Source organism: Vidua chalybeata, chromosome 7 (genome assembly GCF_026979565.1).
Source record: "Vidua chalybeata isolate OUT-0048 chromosome 7, bVidCha1 merged haplotype, whole genome shotgun sequence".
In the NCBI taxonomy this organism is placed as follows: Eukaryota; Metazoa; Chordata; class Aves; order Passeriformes; family Viduidae; genus Vidua; species Vidua chalybeata.
Window position 1 is genome coordinate 998,540 of NC_071536.1, and position 17,951 is coordinate 1,016,490.

A 17,951-nucleotide genomic window follows, 5' to 3' on the forward strand; every position below is an offset into this window, starting at 1 on the left:
TCAGCTGCTGGCAAGTCCCATAGAGCTTTCTCCTGTCTCCTTTCCATCATCTCTTGCAGCTGGGCTGCCCAGCCTAGACAAACCCGCAGCCTCAGGGCTGGTCCCTGATTTCCCATCCCTGCCCTTGTACTGGCCAAGAGCAGCCTGGAATTTCAGCTGGATGCACTTTTGGAGCACCAGCCTAACCAGAACCAGCCCATCTTACCCCTTGCCCTGCATCCCCACATCTTCCCTGGTGCTCCTACCACACCTCTCTGCAGAATCCTACCCTGTTCCAGCCATGCAGCTCCTTTACTGCAGTCACAGCTGGAAAATGTGGGATTTGAAGAGCAAAGTTTGGCAAAGTGGCCGGTGTCACTTGTGCATCTTGTGCACAGAGCATCAATTCCCATCATCCTGCTTCCTAGGTAATATGGGAATTGTTTACTCTGCTTCCCTCTTCCCTTTTTTTCCCTTTTTTTTTTTTTTCTTTTTGATTATTTTGAAAGTTTAGCTGTAACAAATCCCCAAACTCTCCTGCCTTTGCCAAGGCCACTGTGAATGATGGAGTTATGGATGAATACTTATAACACTTGCTTTGATGTCTTGCATGTCTTTAACCAAAGGCACACAGGGAATTTGTTTGGACAATGAACGTGAATTCTGTTGGGGTTGATATTGTAGCTTTTTAAAGAGGGCAGATGTACCCAGAAACAAAACTGTAAACTGCTGTATTTTCCCCAGAGATCTCCTGTTGCTTTAATAATCTACTTCTCTGGGAATCTCTTCAAGTATCAAGGGCCAATTATGTGCTGCCTGGAGAGGACCAGGGAGGGCTGTTTTTGTGTCACAGGCTGGTCACAGGTCCTCCCTGGCTCACTGCTGGGAATCCGTGGGGCAGAGATAGTAATCATTTCTGTTCATCTCCCATCTCCTCTTTGCTCAGTGGGGGAACCTCTCAACAGGACTGTGTGGTTTCTGCTGATGTTTAGACAAGACATTAATTGAAAAACCTCAGAAAAACTGATCACAACTGGTTTGTGACAAGGTAGGGTGGGAAGTGTCTCGTGGAGGAGGTCAGGTCTTCTGTCAGCTTGATTTTTAGGGAAAGAAGTGTCTTGGTTTTTAATATTCAAGTGAATAGAAACACAAGTCCCCTTCCTCAAAACAACAGGCTTCATCTTTTAATAAATAGTTCATTTTTGTGGCCTGACTACAGACTTTATCAAGACTGCATCTTGCTTCTCTCTGCAGGGGCAGCTCTCCCCAACTGGATCCTCTTACATGTTTGTTTGGAAAGGGAAAATCCTCAGGACAAGTCTGGGGTCTTGTGTGAAACCAGTGTTTGTTTGGAGACAGAGCAGATGATCTGTGCTTAATTATTTGGAGAGGCTGCCAGCAGATAGCTTATTTCTAAAGGAAGAGTTTTATTACAGCATCTTTGCTGGCTTCAGCCTTTCTCACCAAACTCATGGGCTTTTTTCCACTATTTGAGCTCAGAGGTGTTCTGTTCTTTCTTTTTGGTTCCTGGAGGTAGGAATAGATGTTCTGGAGATGGTTCTGCTTTTAGAACCAGGATCTCACCATCTCTGGCATTCCAGGTCGTGGTCAGTACCTTCCAAAGGGCGCTACTTCAGCACTGAGACTCACAGGCTGCTGCTTAGGTCCCAGGGTCCTTGAAATTCGGGTAAAGGCTTCAAAACTCTTTGGGTTTTTCCATCAAAAAGTGGTTCCTGACTTTGCTGATGAAGGCAGGCAGATACTGTTTTTGCTTTAATGAAGAAAAGTTCAGCTCTTGAAGGCTAAAGCTGCAATTTCATTTGAACAGTTTAATTTAACGTGGTATTTAACTCAATATCTCATGCATGAAGTATTTCATATATTTAATAATGTGTGTGCCTATTTTGGAATGAGATTCAGTTCCTCTTCTCCATGATACAGTTAGGGGAGCCATCTCAGGCTGGGAGGAGCTGGATGAATCCAGGTGGAATGTGGTGCTGAGATCACTGGCCTCGTTTTCGTATATATATATTTTGGCTTTTGCAGTCCCTCCTTCAGCTGCACAGCTCAGTCTTTTCTGAGAGACTGGTTTTTCTGTAAGTTTTATCATTACAATGTAGAAACAGTATTTCATGTTCTGTAGATCTCACGAGGCACTTCAGAACTTTGAGGGGAGTGACCAGAGTTCTGACTGAGCTTTCTGCTTTCTTTAGCTCCCTGGGCACAAGTACTAACCAGGCTACAACGCTGATGTTGGGGACAAGTGGATCTGGCTGAAATGAAATCTGTTCCTGCTGGAGCCCTGGCCAGGATGGACCACAGGACCTGAGGGAAGAGGAGCCACGTTCAGTGCACCTGCTGCACATCACTTGTGTAGCACCAAGGAAACACTGCTGAAATCATTTCCTGTCCCCAGCAGAAGGGAGTAGACTCCCAGAGGGAAAAACACTTCATTCTGGTTTGTTTTTCCCTGAGGAACTCAGGGATGTTGGATAGTCAGTGTGGGATAGCCAAGTGAGCTGGGGCAGGCTGAACATCAGAGCTGAATTTTCTCTTCCTCGAGACTGTGGCACATTATTATCCAGGATTAGTGTTGTTCTGCTGATTCAAGAGGAATTAAACCTGTACCCTCCTGGCTCTCACAAAAGTTAGTATCTTGTTCTGTTGTGCGTGGTGTTCTGTGAGGTTCATTAGAAGCAACAATGTGTTCTGAAAGGCACTGACTGGACCTCAGCAAAGCATAAGAAGTTCTTTGAGAGATGGAAATGAGTTATCTCAATTAATACAGCAAAAATCTCTGCTTAAAATTCTAAAAAACAGTCAAAATAATTGCCAGCAGTTGTACTTACAGCTTCTTGCTTTGATTCTACTATAGAGTGAGATATTTGTTGGCTATAAAAGACAAGTGAAATTATTATTTTTGCAAGTTCCTGAAAGTCCAAGTTGGAAGGGTTCTTTTAAAAGAAATCATTCAATTTAGTATTAGTCACAGAAATGAGGTACCTTGGCATTGGTTCAAGCACCACTGTCCAGATTTAGGCTGCAGTTAATTTTGCATTTCCAGCATGGGGCTCACTGCTTCAGCCACTGAGGAAAAGGGCTGCCAGGCATTCCAGAATTTAGGGCAGTGCCTTGGAGTTAAGCAGCCAAGTCTCGCTTGTGCCCCTTCCTGTATCGAAACCAGTATGAAGAGTCCCTTAATGAGAGCCTTGGGGGCCTGGTGAGCTACTGGATGAAGGAGCAGTGGGAAGAACTGTGGCTCTTTTTGCTGATCCTGTAGGGCTTTGCTTCCGTGTTTCATGTCTCATCCATCTGTCCTCTGGGAAGGGATGCCTGAACCCTTCAGGACTCCCAGCCAGTGCAGTGAGATCCTGAGCAGTGTGAGCCTCCCTCCACCTGCCCAGAGCACCATGTCCCAGCTCTGAGGGGTGTGGGGATGAAAGGAGCACCCGCTGTGGTTTTAAGATTCCTCTGGAGAGTGCAGCTCTGTTTGTACATGTCTCCTCCATCCTGGTGTCGCCAACTTCTCTGGGTGCTGGAATTCACTTGGCAGTGTGTGCAGCCCAATGCCAGGTCTGGAGAGGTGTTTTGTGCTGTGGGTAGAGCTGGAGAAGCTGCTGTGGGACACTGTGGGGGGCTCACTGGGGTGCAGAGCAGCTTTAGGAGCCTTCCCCACCCACTCCAGCAGCACGGAAGGCTGAGCTTTGGATATAAAAGACTTTAATTCCACTCAGGAAAAGTAAGGCTGGTGAGCCCTGTGGTATGACAACATGCATCTCAAGCACTTTCAAAAACTTTTGTTCAGGCTTTAACTCTGCTTTAAAACTGTTTATAAGCTAAATCTGTGAAGGAAATAACTTTATCTCCCTTTGCTGTAGGAAGGAGCACTAGCTTTTCTCTTCCCTCCTCTGTGTTTTTCTCTTCCCTCCTTCCCACTCCAACACCTCAAGAAAAATCTCTTAGCAAACCAGGTGTAGAGATTTGGGTTTTGGAGGCTATGCTGTGCCAGTTGGATGAATCTATCTCCAGTTCTTAGTTGTATAGGGAAAAATAATACAGCTCAAATCCTCTCCATGCTTCTGCGTAGGGGCATGTATGAAACCCATCTGCAGTCTGTCCTCTCTCTCCAAATTCCAATTGCCTGGGGTTTGCCTCTTGCCTGTCCTGTCCTGTGCTTGGCTCTGCCTGCTTTCCCAGGGCAGATTCTCTGGGGAAGGTCCCATTTATGGGCAAAACCACCAGCTTTCCCTGTGGTCACTCCAGCTCAGCAACAACCTTGCCCTTGGCTTCACTTTGCACAGGAGGGGAGAGAGGAGATGAGTGACTGGTGCTTGTCTGTGCTATCCCAGTATGTCTATTAATAGCTTCCCCCTCAGCTGGGGAACCAGGACCTGGATCAATCTGATCGGTCCACAGCCGTGATTTAACACGAGAGAGGTGGTGAGCCCTCTTGAAAAGGCGTGTCCGGAGTCCCTGCGAGGGATCGGGAAGACAAGACACCGTTGGGATCCTCTCTAGGACCAGGTGCAGCCCCGAGCAGTTTGCCGTAGCCGGACGCCTCTGCCTTCCTTTGGAAGGTACTGATTTTCTGATAATAGTACTGCCCTGACCTGGGGTGGACTTTAACTTTGGGAAGAGATGTCTGCAGACCTGAGCACTCGTTTTTATTGTGTAGATGGTCTTATGTTTGCCGTCTGGAGAGATCTGGCTCGGAACCATGGAGTCTCTATCTCCGACAATGATTTATTGGAGTTTCTTGAATTTGCAAACAGTCGTGTTTTTTTTCACGAGTCTGGCTTTTTCCCTGGATCCAGAGGCTTGGAGGTCCCTGTATTTCGTCGTCAGGCAACGCGTCAGGCAAGATTTCCGAGTAACTGGGTACATGATAGTTTTTTTAAAGCTTTTTCCGATAGTCCTGGGATGGACCCCAGTGAGCACGTCTGTACGGGGCGGGGGTGTCCCCCGCACCCAGCGGGGGCCCTTCAGCCCCCCCCGTCACGGCCGGATGGAGACCAGTTTGTTCAAGGACAGTCTTCGCTGCTGGTGCCTGCCGCGCAGGGCGCGGGGCAGAGCCTTTGTGCAGGGCTCAGAAGTTTTTTTTCTGCTTCTGCACAAGAGGAGCCGTCTCCACCGCCTCCTCCTCCGCCTCCTCCTCCTGAAGCGTGCGAGCCCCTCCTCCTCCCCTCGGAGGCTGCGGAACCACTGCCGGCCCCGGCGGAGGCACCGCCTCCCTTGCCGGTCCGCCCGCCCGCAGCCGTGCCGCCTCCTCCTCTGCCCCATTCGGAGCTGAGAGAAACACTCGCCACTGAGAGCCAGCCTGAAACCGCTCCAGCGAAAGCTGAGACACCGCCTCCCCCGCCGCTTCGCGCCGCCCTGGCCGCGCCCGCGCCGGCCCCGCTCGCCGCGTCAGCCCCTGCCTCGGAGTCGGCGGCCGCGCCTCCGGCAGTGACAGCGGCGCCTCCGGCACCGCCCGTCATTGCTCCGGCGGCGGCGGCCGCGCCCCCTGCCCCGGCGGCCGTTCCCTCCCCGGCGGCCGGCCCCGCCGCGCCGGAAGCGACTGTTCTCTTCGCGCACCACGCCGCGGAGGGCGAACGCCTGCTACCTGCGGCGGCTGCAATCTCCGCTCCGCAACCTGCCTCTGCAGCGGCTTCGCTCTGCCCCCGCCGCCTTTGGAAAGCAGCCCCCCTGCGCCGCAGCCGGCAATCGATCCATCAGCGGCAATGCCCGCGGCGCCGGCCAAGGACCTCCCCCCACCAGCTCCGTCACCGGCATCGGCCGTGACGCCCGCCTCGCCCCCCTCCCCGCTGATTCTACCGGGTCACCAGGCGCTGCGAACAGCGACAGCAGCGAGCACCAACAGCCTGGCTCCTCGCAGGGGTGTGCACCCCCGTGGCTGAGCACCAGCCTGATCATGCTGTGGAATCTGAAGGTTCCTCTGGGGAACACACCTTCCCTGCTGTGTCCTGGGGCAGCCCGTGCGTCCCGCTCCCGTTCGGGGGGCGGGAACAGCGGCGTCCCAAGAGGCTGTGGCTTCAGCAGCGCCCGGGTGGCGTGGGGGGAAGGCAAAATGCTGGAGGAGTTGCCGTGACGCTGGCCGCATGATGGGGGCTGTGAAGATGAAGAGCCCGTCCCACTGGCCGGGCTTGGGCCGCCCGCCGGGGCTCGGGCCACTGCCCTGCCGGCCGGGTCTGGGCTCCTTGGTCCAGCCTCCCGGCCTGGGGCCCCCGTACCCCCCACGGCCGGGTTTGGGATCCTTGTTCCGCCCACCCGGACCGCGTCCACCGTCCCGCCCAGCACCGCAGGGTCCTAAAACCTGCTGCTGATGGGCATTCTGATTCTGAAAAAAAAAAATCATTAAAATTAGTTTTAAGATTAATTAAATAGAGATGGTTGAAAAGACAAAACATGAAAAAGTGGTTGATTTAAGAGCTTTGGCCATAGCATTCCAGGAATTTTCTCAGTTCTTTTGAATTTGGTGATTTTTTTTTTTTTTGCACGGGAAAGGTATGTTTGCATGGTTGACGATCACCCAGATGTATTTGCATCAAAATCAGGGGAGTTTGGAAAATCATGATCCGGAGATGATTTCCAGCTCTGCTCATTTGAGTTTTATCAGCTGTTGCAGTCTCTGAGACAACATTCAGTGTTCTGGTGTTTGATAATTATATGATGTCACATTTAGTGGTTTTCTATGGTTTTTTAATTGTTTCAGGACTTTCTTCAGTTCTCTGTTTCAGGATTGAGAAGGACTTTTAAGGATGTCAAGATCAACATCTCCAGTCAATGGACACCTTCTCCTGACACTCAGCTGTTTGGACTTTGAAACTTGAGCATTCTTTTCATTGTTATTTGGGTGTTTATATTGTAAGCTTTGTTTTAGAGATTTGATAGAAGTAGGTGCTTGGCAGGTAAAGGATCTCTTTGAACATTCCACATCGGCATCTGATTCGGCTTCTGATTGATAACTAGCAAATTGATAAGGGAACCTCTTGAGATGTGTTTGCTCTCTCTTTTGCAAGGGCCCTGCAGAAGAATTGCAAATGCAGCTTTTTAATTTTTTTAAATTTATTTATACAGAAAAGGGTGATATGTGGCAAGCATATTTCTCTCTCAGGATTTTTCATAGAGGTGCACAGAGATAAAGAAAGAGAAAACAAATTCTATGTCTGCTCCTTGTTTTTCCTATGTGGAATGTGTTTGGAGAATTGTTCAACTGGGTTTGCATGCATTTTACAATAGAGCACCACAAGGCCTTGGAGTGCCAGGCGACGCCACTCCCTGCATTCACTCTGCAGGTGCCTTGACATGATCTTCAGGACGCTGCCACCACATTTACTCATGTCCAGGCGCTCGAGGACCTGAAAGGCACAGGGCAGTGACAGGGGACCCAGCCGGCAGGAGCCCAGAAGTGCACAGGGCTGGGCCCAGGCAGCAGCACAGGGCGTGGGCACTGTCCTGGCAGCTGTGGCTACGAGAGGGCAGAGAGCTGGGAGGCAGCTCAGCGAGGCAGCGCTGGCCAACAGGCTCACCTCCACAAGGAATGCCAGGAAGGGCAGATCCTCCCTGCTGAGCTGCCGGAGCAAGTGGAGTGTGATGTGAGAACACAAAGGGATCAAAACACGGAGCATCTTCCTGGCAGGGGGGAAAAAGACACCAAAGCCCTGAGGTGGGGAGACCAAACCTCTCCCAGCACTGACTCACAGAGCTCTGGTCTTTCCCCAGCATCCCTGGAGGGGATGTGAGCGCTTGGACAGGCAGCCCCTTCTGGGCACCCTCCTCTCCCAGCCTTTTCCAGTCTTCTTGGCCATCCCTCGCTGACGAGGCCCTCTGGCCCATGACCACAGGGACTGTGTGGGGCACAGGGCACAAATGCTGGGGGCAGTGGGCAGAAGGGGGTCTCACCTGGCCAGCAGACCCACGGCATAGTGCTGGGTGTGAGCACACAGCAGCGTGTCCCAGCCACCCTTGCGCTCCATAGCCACCACCACATGGTCACACTGCAGTCGGTAGAGCAGAGCCTTCATGGCCTGCACTGCAAACCTGTGTGCAGAGCAAAGCCCAGGTCACACTGGGAGCACTGCCGCTGGCCACAAGGGCACAGGAAGGACAGGAGGACTGGGACTTATTTCCAATCATTTTATTGAAATTTAATTGTTTTATTGCAATTGTTTCTTTGTTGCAATTGCAGAGTTCTCATTTTGTATTTCCAATTAATTTAATTCTGATAATTTTTATTTTAATTGAATTATTTTATTTTAATTATTTATTTCAATTGTCTTAATTAAATGCCAATACTTTAATTTTTTGTTTGATTTCAATCACTTGATTATTCAATCTGGTGTTAATTACATTATTTTAGATTGTTGTATTCAATATTTTGGATAGAATTTATTTTTGACCAATCAAGGTTCCAATTGTTTTATCAGTTTATTTTGTAAAGAGTAATTTCAGTTGTCCTATTTCATATAAGTGTAGATCCTTTCATGAGCTCATTTGAGTTACTGGTTGCTAGGTTAGTTAGTTGTCCAGTTCATTTATCAAATGGGGCTGTGTACTAGTAAGAACTCCCATAGGGGAAGGACTGAGAAGGGTAAGCTGAAAGAAATTCCACCCAGTAGCCCTTTAGGAGAAATAATTGAAAAATGGGAAAGTGATGAGAAGTTTAAGGAATTAGATAAAATAAAGATGAGACAGTATTGGGTCGAGATATGGCCAAAGGAAGCTCTTCAAGAAGGGTCAGTTTACTGGCCTTGGTATGGTTCAAAGGACAGGTGGTTGTGTTTAGCTGTAAACAAACATGTGAATTCGAGGGAAAGTGTGAGTAAAGAAGAAACTAAGTATGCAAGTTGTTGGTTAGAAAGTAATACCCTGGAGGAAAAAGCTAAAGCGTACAAAGTGTCCAAGGACATTAAGGACGTGGAAGATGCAAGGGAAGAGCCCATAAGAAGGTGAGACCCTTTAGATTATCTTCCACCCTCTCCCCCTGCTGTTCCTCCAACACCTCCACCTGTCCAACCTACGCCTTCAACCTCTCAAACTCCTCCCCATATTCTCTGCACACCATCAGTAGGAAGTACATTAACAACCTCAAGTCAGCTGGTTATAAGCCCTGACTCCAGTATTAATGTTTTGTCTTACCCTCCAAACCTCCTAATATCGGGTGCTAATCAACCTCCTCCACAGAATGTTGTCTTAACCCCTCCAAGACACATAAGTGAGACAAAGATTGAAGAGAGAGCGGGATCAGTAACAAACAGTGATTGGCAGAATAGTGTGCAAGGTAATAAAGTTCAAGGTTGTAATTGTGGTAAAGCTGAAACATATAGTCCAATATCCCACCATTATAACACTTGATTGAAAACAAAAGAGTGCTGCTCAGGAGGAGAAAGGGCAGAAAGACTATTTCCCCTAAGGGAAGTTCCCATGGGAGGAGCCAATGAGGGAATAGGATTTGTGAATGCCCCATTAAGAGCTTCCGAGGGGAGGAATTTTAAGAAAGAAATAAAGACCTTAGTAGAGGATCCCCTTGGAATCGCAAACCAGCTAGATCAATTCCTAGGTCCTAATATCTATACCTAGGAAGAATTAAATTCAATAATGGGGATTTTATTTTCTCCTGAGGAGATACAGCTGATACGAATTGCAGGAGTAAAAGCATGGGAGAAAGAAAATAGAAGGGGCAACCCCGCAGATGTTCCCCCCGGGGAATGTTAAAATGCCTCTAACACCACTGGATTGGAACCCGAATAATGAAGCAGGGCGGAAAAGTATGAGGGAATATAGATCTCTGATCATAGAAGGAATCAGGGGCGCAGTTCCCAGAGCAAACAATGCAAAGCTAGCATTTGATAGCCATCGGGAAAAGGACGAGGCTCCAAGTGCGTGGTTAGCCCGGTTCAAAAGAAATTTTCAACTTTACTCCAGTGTGGACCCAGAGAGCCAGGAGGGAAAGGTACTCATTAGGGTACACTTTGTGACAAGGGCTTGGGATGATATCAGGAAAAAATTAGAAAAGCTTAAAGATTGTCAGGAAAGGAGTTTAAATGAGTTACTAAAGGAAGCACAAAAGGTGTATCTAAAGAGGGAGGAGGAAAAGGCGAAAATGAAGGCAAAGATCATGATAGCAGTAGCAAGGGAAAGTCAGGGAAAACAGGAAGATACCCAAAAGGAGGTAGAATGGTATAAGAGGGAGAGAAAACCAGACCAAAGAGGAGAATTTGAAAAACCAGAGTGCTTTTACTGCGGTAAAGGGGGTCATGTTAAGAAATATTGTAAGCAGCTCATAAAGGACCAGAAATTATACAGAGAAACTGAGACAGGAGTTGGAGAAGGAGAAGATTAGAGATGTCAGGGGCTCTATTCTCTGAGGGCAGTAAAAGATTTAAAAGCGGAGCCCTTGATAAATTGAGAAGTAGGCCCTCAGAGAGAAGAATTTGAATTTTTAGTAGATACAGGAGCTGATAGGTCATGTGTTTTTAAGATACCAGAAGGAGCAAACTTAGTAGAGCAACTTGTAAAGTAAGAGGGGCAAGCAACAGTCCATTTGAAGTACCTGTAATTAAACAAGTAATAGTGAGAGGAAATTCAAGGGAAGGATGTGTTGATTTACTATTTATGCCTAAGTTGAACTGTAACTTACTCGGCCGTGATTTACAAATAAAGATGGGGATGGGGTAGTTCCGAAAGAAGGGAAGATGGTAGCAACAATTATGAGATTATATAGAGAAGACGAGAAAGAAATAGATTCCCAGGTGTGGGCAGAAGAGGGTGGTTGAGGTTTATTAGACATACCACCGATAGAGATAAAAATGAAACCTGGAACTACAGCCATTCAAGTCCGTCAATATCCCATCTCAGCTGAAGGAAAACAGGGGTTAAGTCCCGTAATAAAAGGATTGATTCAAGATGGGATATTAGAGCCGTGCATGTCACCCCAGAATACACCAATTTTACCAGTTAAGAAACCGGATGGAAGATAGCGGTTAGTACAGGATCTAAGAGAGGTCAATAAGCAAACTGTAGCCAGATATCCAGTAGTGCCCGACCCTTACACTCTGTTGAATAAAAAACCACCAGAACATTCCTGGTTTAGTGTGACAGCTCTTAAAGATGCGTTTTGGGCGTGCCCATTAGCAGAGGAAAGTAGGGGGTGGTTTGCTTTTGAATGGTATGGTGAGAACGCAGGGAGAAAACAACAATATCAATGGATGAGATTGTCCCACGGGTTTACTGAATCACCAAATTTGTTTGGACAAGCACTGGAAGGGTTATTAGAGCAATTTGAGCCAAAACAGAATAGCCAGATTTTACAATACGTGGATGATCTATTAATTTCAGGGGAGCAAAAGGAACTAATATGAGAAACTACTGTAGAAGTTTTAAATTTTCTGGGGAAAAAAAGGGGTTAAAAGCATCAAGGAAAAAAGCTCCAATTTGTAGAGCAAGAAGTAAAATATTTAGGACATTTAATTGGGAAAGGTTATAAGAAATTAGCAATGAGTAGAATTGAGGGAATCCTATCCCTGCCCTCCCCAAAGACAAAAGGGGATGTAAGAAAATTATTAGGTTTGGTTGGGTACTGTAAATCCTGGATTGATGGACACACCAAGTTAGTTAAATTTTCATACCATCAATTGGTTGAGACCAGGACTTTTGAATGGACTGAAGCAGATGAGGGGAAATTAATGGAATTGAAGGAAAGACTGATGAAAGCTCCGGTTTTAAGTTTGCCTAATTTGGAAAAACCTTTCGAACTGTTTGTAAATGTAGATGAAGGAATTGCTTAATGGTGTATTAGTGCAAGAGTGGTGCGGAGAAAGGAAACCGGTTGCGTATCTATCTAAATTGTTAGACCCTGTGGTGAGAGGCTGGCCCACCTGCCTACAGTCAGGGGCCACTACTGTGACTCGAATTGAGGAAAGTTATCAACTAACTTGTGGAGGTAAAATTAAGGTACATATCCCCCATGATATAAAATTAATATTAAGCAAGAAAGGTAGTCAATGGATTACGGACAGTCGATTACTGAAATATGAAATGAAGTACTCACTAATATTGATAACATAGAACTTACAACTACAAAAGTGCAAAACCCTGCACAGTTTTTATATGGGAAATCAGAAGGCCACCTTGAACATTGTTGTGAAGAATTAATTGATCTGCAAACTAAAGCAAGATCTACAAGAATTCCCTTTATTAGAAGGGGAAGTGTTATTTGTAGATGGCTCTTCTCGAATTGTCGAAGGGAAAAGGATGTCAGGTTACGCAGTCATAGATGGGGAAACGATGAAAGTAATAGAGAAAGGAAAATTGCCAACGAAATGGTCAGCTCAGTGCTGTGAATTGTATGCCCTAGTAAGAGGTCTAATTTGGTTGAAATACAATAAAGGAACTATCGATACTGATTCTAAGTATGCTTATGGAGTTGTTCACACATTCAGTTAGATTTGAGGGGAAAGAGGGTTCATAAACTCTAAAGGTAAAATGTTAATTCATGAAGAATTGATAAAAGACATATTAAAAGCACTAAAAGATCCATTAGAAGTCGCAGTAGTACATGTTAAAGGACATCAAAGGGGGACATCAATAGAAATACTCGGAAATAATTTAGCGGATCAGACAGCTAAAGAGGCAGCTTTAGGAAAAGAAGAGCGGCTATTTAAAATAGAAAACCTAAGAGTAATAGATGGGGAAGAGATTCCAATATTCACAGAACAAGAGCAAGAAGAATTGCAAAAACAAGGGGGCGTTAAGGATGAATTTGGGAAATGGACAATGCCTGATGGGAGGCAAGTATTGAATAAAAATCTATCTCGGAAAATCCTAGAAATTCTGCATGCCTCTACGCATTGGGGAACTCAAGCACTGTGTGATCACTTCTTAAGAACATATGTGCGGATTGGGTTATTTGGGCTAGCAAAAGCTATAACAAAGGATTGTATGACTTGTCAGAAAAGAAATAATAAAATAATGAAGAAAGTACCTGTAGGGGGAAGAGAATTAGCTAAAAGGCCTTTTCAGAATATACAAATTGACTTCACTGAATTTCCTCAAGTACAGAGGTTTAAATATTTATTAGTTATCATCGATCACCTTACCCATTGGATAGAGGCTTTTCCAACAGTAAAAGCAACTGCGGAAACTGTTAGTAAAATTCTACTTGAACAAATTATCCCACGTTATGGTATAGTGAATACAATAGATTCAGACAGAGGGCCTCATTTTACTGCTAGAATTTTACAAAATGTAATCAAAACCCTTGGTATGACTTGGAAGTTGCATACTCCTTGGAGGCCCCAAAGCTCAGGAAGAGTAGAGCGAGCTACAGGACCAGACCCTGAAAATTACACTTGCCAAGCTAGTAGATGAAACAAAAATTAATTGGATCAAATGCCTCCCATTAGCCCTGATGAGAGTGAGAATAAAGCCTAGATCTGATGTGGGTATTTCCCCTTATGAATTGATGTTTGGACTCCCATTTTTGACCACCTCACATTGCATGGGGACATCCGAAGGAGATAAAGGTGTGAAAATTCACCTAAAAACAATTGCAAAAACATTAGAAGAGTTAAGAAGAAATGGCTATCTCCCGCAAAGTACTCCTATTGATTTTAAAATCCATAAATATCAAGCAGGAGATTGGGTATTAAATAGATCGTGGAAAGAACAGCCGTTAACCCCCAGATGGGAAGGCCCGTACCAAGTTTCATTGACTACCAAAACTGCAAAAAGAACACAAGAGAAAGGGTGGACCCATGATACCAGGGTCAAAAGTCCAGTTCCGGCTCCCACAGAATAGACTATGGGAAATTCGACTAACGTCAAGCAGCACCACTTGTTTTTATAAGTGTTGTTCTAATGTTGTAATTTGCGAACTGTTATTTAAAGATATTGTTTATCAACCTGTTGTTTAATATCCTATTTAAATCCAGTATTAGTGTAAAAGTTAAGATAAAGAGTTATATGAATATTTATTGTCATATTTATTAAAGTGTTACTATTGAAAATATTTATTGAAGTTAGAAAAGCATCTCTTTGATTTTAAGAAGTAAAAGTAGAACATTCAACTAATGGCAACTAATTACAATTTCTGGTATTTCTCATTACAGAATCAGTGACAAGAAGTCTCCATAAGATAGAGCATTCGCCCACCATAGTAGTGATCTGACCCTAAAATGGAAAAAATAACAAGTCGACACAGGGAAAGAGTGGAGTGAGACGTGGACACCGGTAAGAATGTAAGCACAGGGGCAAGCCCAGATCAGGTGACAGCACTCTTACCATCCGAAGCTGACTAAGGACCATGAGAATCAAGAGAGTAACCTGTACTGGACCCCTGTGGGGGTTGATAGCAATAATGACTGTGAGTCTCCAGGAGAGCTCACCAAACTCCTGTGATAAGTGCTATCATGCTGTCTATACCGGAAATGCGCGAAGCGCAGTTCTCAGATTCCACACTAATCTTAACCCTGAGTGTGTTGACTTGTCACAATTACAAACCTGTGTAGAAGATGGAAAAACCTATTGGCTATTTGAAAATGGAGGGACCCCTAAACAGAAACTAGTGGGGGAATGCCCTTCAAGGGAGAAATGGTTCTGCACTGACAAGAAACCAGGGAATAAGGTCATTAAAGGATTGGACTTAATAAAAGAAAAAGAAATAAAAAGGGTGAATAAACCAGGAGTAGAAACAAAATTACCGAATGGAAAGAATTTGTTTTCAGATCTAGTAGAAAGAATCAGCCATGAGTTCAACGTATCGAATATACGCTGGATATGTGGGGATAGCAGGAGGTCAGAAATATGGCCCTGGGAAGGAATCGCACTCAGCCCTCAAGAAACTCTAAAAGCGATGAAAAACCTAGATAGAGATCGAAAACCAGACATCTGGAATGCAGAAGAAGTTTGGAACTTAAAGTCCGAGGTAATCGGGGAAGAATGTATATGGAGAAAAGGACTGAAATTTCTTTCCTATGTAGGTGAACTGTCTTGTAAAAGGTATCTAACTACTAATGATACCCATGAGTGGTGGATTCCCCAGAGTAAACATCTGTATTGGGCACAAAAACAAAAGCCAGGCTCAAACTGTTCATATATACAAAGAGAACAATTGTAGGAGTGTCTAGCTAAAGAACCGAATCTATTTCAAGACGAACCCTGGTTGTCTAAATTTTGGAACAAAAATGAAGTTAGAAATACCAGATCACTAAAATTCTGGAAAGGCCCGAAAGGATTGTTTTGGATTTGTGGAAAGATGGCATATGTGATGCTACCAAAAGACTGGAAGGGCAGTTGTACATTAGGTGTAATAAGAGTGTCATTCTTTTTACTTCCAAAAGATGACCATCCAGATTTAGGGGTACCCCTCTATGATGAATTAAAACGTCAAAAGAGATATCTAATTGGAGGAACCCAGAGCTGGGGAGACGAAGAGTGGCCCCCAGAGAGAATTATTGAAACCTATGGCCCTGCCACCTGGGCCCAGGACGGTTCATGGGGGTATAGAACCCCCATTTATATGTTGAACAGAATTATAAGGTTACAAGCACTTCTAGGAATAGTTTCTAATGAGACAGCTTTAGTTTTAGACTTGTTATCAGTACAGAGCCACCAGATGAGGACTGCCATATATCAGAACCGGCTAGCCTTGGACTACCTGCTGGCCGAAGAAGGAGGGGTATGTGGAAAGTTTAATTCATCTGAATGTTGTCTAGAAATTGACGATCATGGGGACCTAATTAAAAATATAGCCACCAGGATTAGAAAACTTGCACATGTACCAGTACAACGATGGACCCCATTGATAAAAGCTAATTGGTGGGATAACATCTGGAATGGAGAATGGTGGAAAAAGATACTGCTTATAGTGGGGGGGGGTTGGGGGGGCACTCATAAATTTAATTTTCCTTCCTTGTTTAATACCTTGTCGTATCAGAATGATTAATAACATTCTCCAGACTTCTCTTGAAAGGTCAACAGATGAGAAAATTATGATGATGAAAGAAAACCAAGACGGAAAAGGAACAGAGAGCGCAAAAGAGATGTATGAGAAATACCAGAAGTTAAGAGAATTTTACCGAAAGTATGAAAGTCCAGTTTGATAAGTTAAGGCTGATGCGGGCCAAGCCCGATCAAAGAATTAGAGGGAGGATTGTTATGAACAAAAATAAAATTTAAACCTTTGGGGAACGTAGTTGACAATGGTTAAATGTTGTTACAAAGTTAAATGTTGTTAATACCAGTAACAAAGTGTGATTAGTTCTATGAAAACCCAGTGGTGTGGTTCATGTATAAAGGGGGAGTGGAACCAGGGAGGAGATGGGGTGCCAATCTTTGTGCAGGGGCAGAGAAACTTTCAGTAGTATTCCATCATAGAACACAACCACAAGTTAAATCAAGATTGGAAGAGAGACCAACCAATGGGAGGTGAGAATTCCAAAATGATTGGCCAAGACTGCACCAACTTATAAGTCAATCAGCAACGGAGAAATAGACCTGTCACAGCACGGATCCTGAGCGCCCCAATCAGGAGACAAGAGAGAGACTTGAAAAGGCCTGGGGTGTCTAACTCCCGCGTCTTTCCTGGGAGCCGCTTTCCCTGGAAACACCCCTAGGTTACAATTACTAAGCTGTTGAAACAGTATCTGGACCAGCCCGAGGTTTTTGCTTCCAGTTGTTCATTTTGTAATAAACAAGCTTACTTTTTTAATCAACATGCCTCCTTTTTGTTAGTTTAAAGTTTCTTTCTAAGCCTGTTTGCAACATGTACTGTGGACTATGGAGAGGATCTTGCAAAAGAATTTGCATCAGGATAAAGAGAAGGGGAGAATGAAACAAGGCCTTTGCTTGGCATAAGCACAAGCAATTCACAGAAGTAAACGAGTACTTAGCACAGATATACATAACTACTTAGCACCAGTTAGCATAAGGAAAAGCTGGAGGGCCAAACCTGACAGGAGAGTGACTTGACAAAAAGCTTTAGACATAGTCTACCAGAAGAACTAAGGGCAAGTACGGAATCAGCCCTGTGCAGGGAAACCATGAGGAGGAAGTGCTGCTTTAGGGCATGGACACTGCTCCTGGACAGAGCCTGGGCATTAGCTTTGAGGACAGGAATCTGACAGAATGTATTTCTAACCTCCTGCCTATCGAATCACCGCAGCAGGGTAAAGATGGATGGTATTTTTGATACAATTCCTCCATAAACGCACTGAAATTGATACATGGCAGAGAAGCATGTTAGTGGGGTGCAGCCCCCTGCCCTCCCGCCAGTTCAATAAAAGGGCTTTTAGGGGACAATGCATTTGTCTGCTGATTACTTTGAATTAGGGAGGCCCCTCAGGACTGCAGTATCCTGAGGGAACACCATTGGCCTTGACCTGTAGGCACCTGCAAAAGCTAAAAGTCAGCTGCCTCAGCTTTCAGAGCCTCTCTGGGCCAGCATCCTGACGTGGATGCAGGACTGCTGCCAGGCACTGCTGGGACCCAGCGGAACAGGACCGGCTGTCTCATGTCCACGTAGCACCCCTGACACAGCCAGGGCCGTCCCGAAAGCAGACAGACGCTCCCGTGTCAGCAGAGAGGAGCAAGGAGCACTGGGCTCCTCTCAGCTGGGCTCACCACTGTGCTCCAGTGGGAGGGGCAGACAGGCCACCCACCTTCAGGGCATCCCCTGCATCAAAAGGACATGCATTTTGGCCTTTTTGTCCCTCCACCCCAGAAGCAGGCCTGACATCTCCTCCTCTGGAGTGGAGTTTTTCCAGTTCTGACGTCATCTCACGCTTGGCCAGCGCCTGAGATGAGCCGCAATGGCTTGTGATACCACTTGCATGCCAAGCACAGCTCCATTGTCTATTGTTCCTCTTTCACAGGTTAACTTCCCTTCGATTGACCAACCCATTGTTTCTTTTAAGGGTCAAATTCACAGCAATTTCACAATAAGGTTTCCTTCATTGTCTGTTCTTCATTACCTG

General features: G+C 45.6%; 1 protein-coding gene and 1 long non-coding RNA gene across 2 annotated transcripts in view; both read left to right on the forward strand.

The window, feature by feature from the left end:
• The window catches only part of LOC128790629 (aryl hydrocarbon receptor-like), a 52,077-nt gene that overhangs the window by 14,673 nt on the left and 19,453 nt on the right, over positions 1-17,951 (forward strand).
• LOC128790399 (uncharacterized) lies at positions 14,097-16,687 on the forward strand. The gene is made up of 2 exons (XR_008431738.1): positions 14,097-14,208; positions 14,703-16,687. It is a non-coding gene; the product is annotated as an uncharacterized LOC128790399 (long non-coding RNA).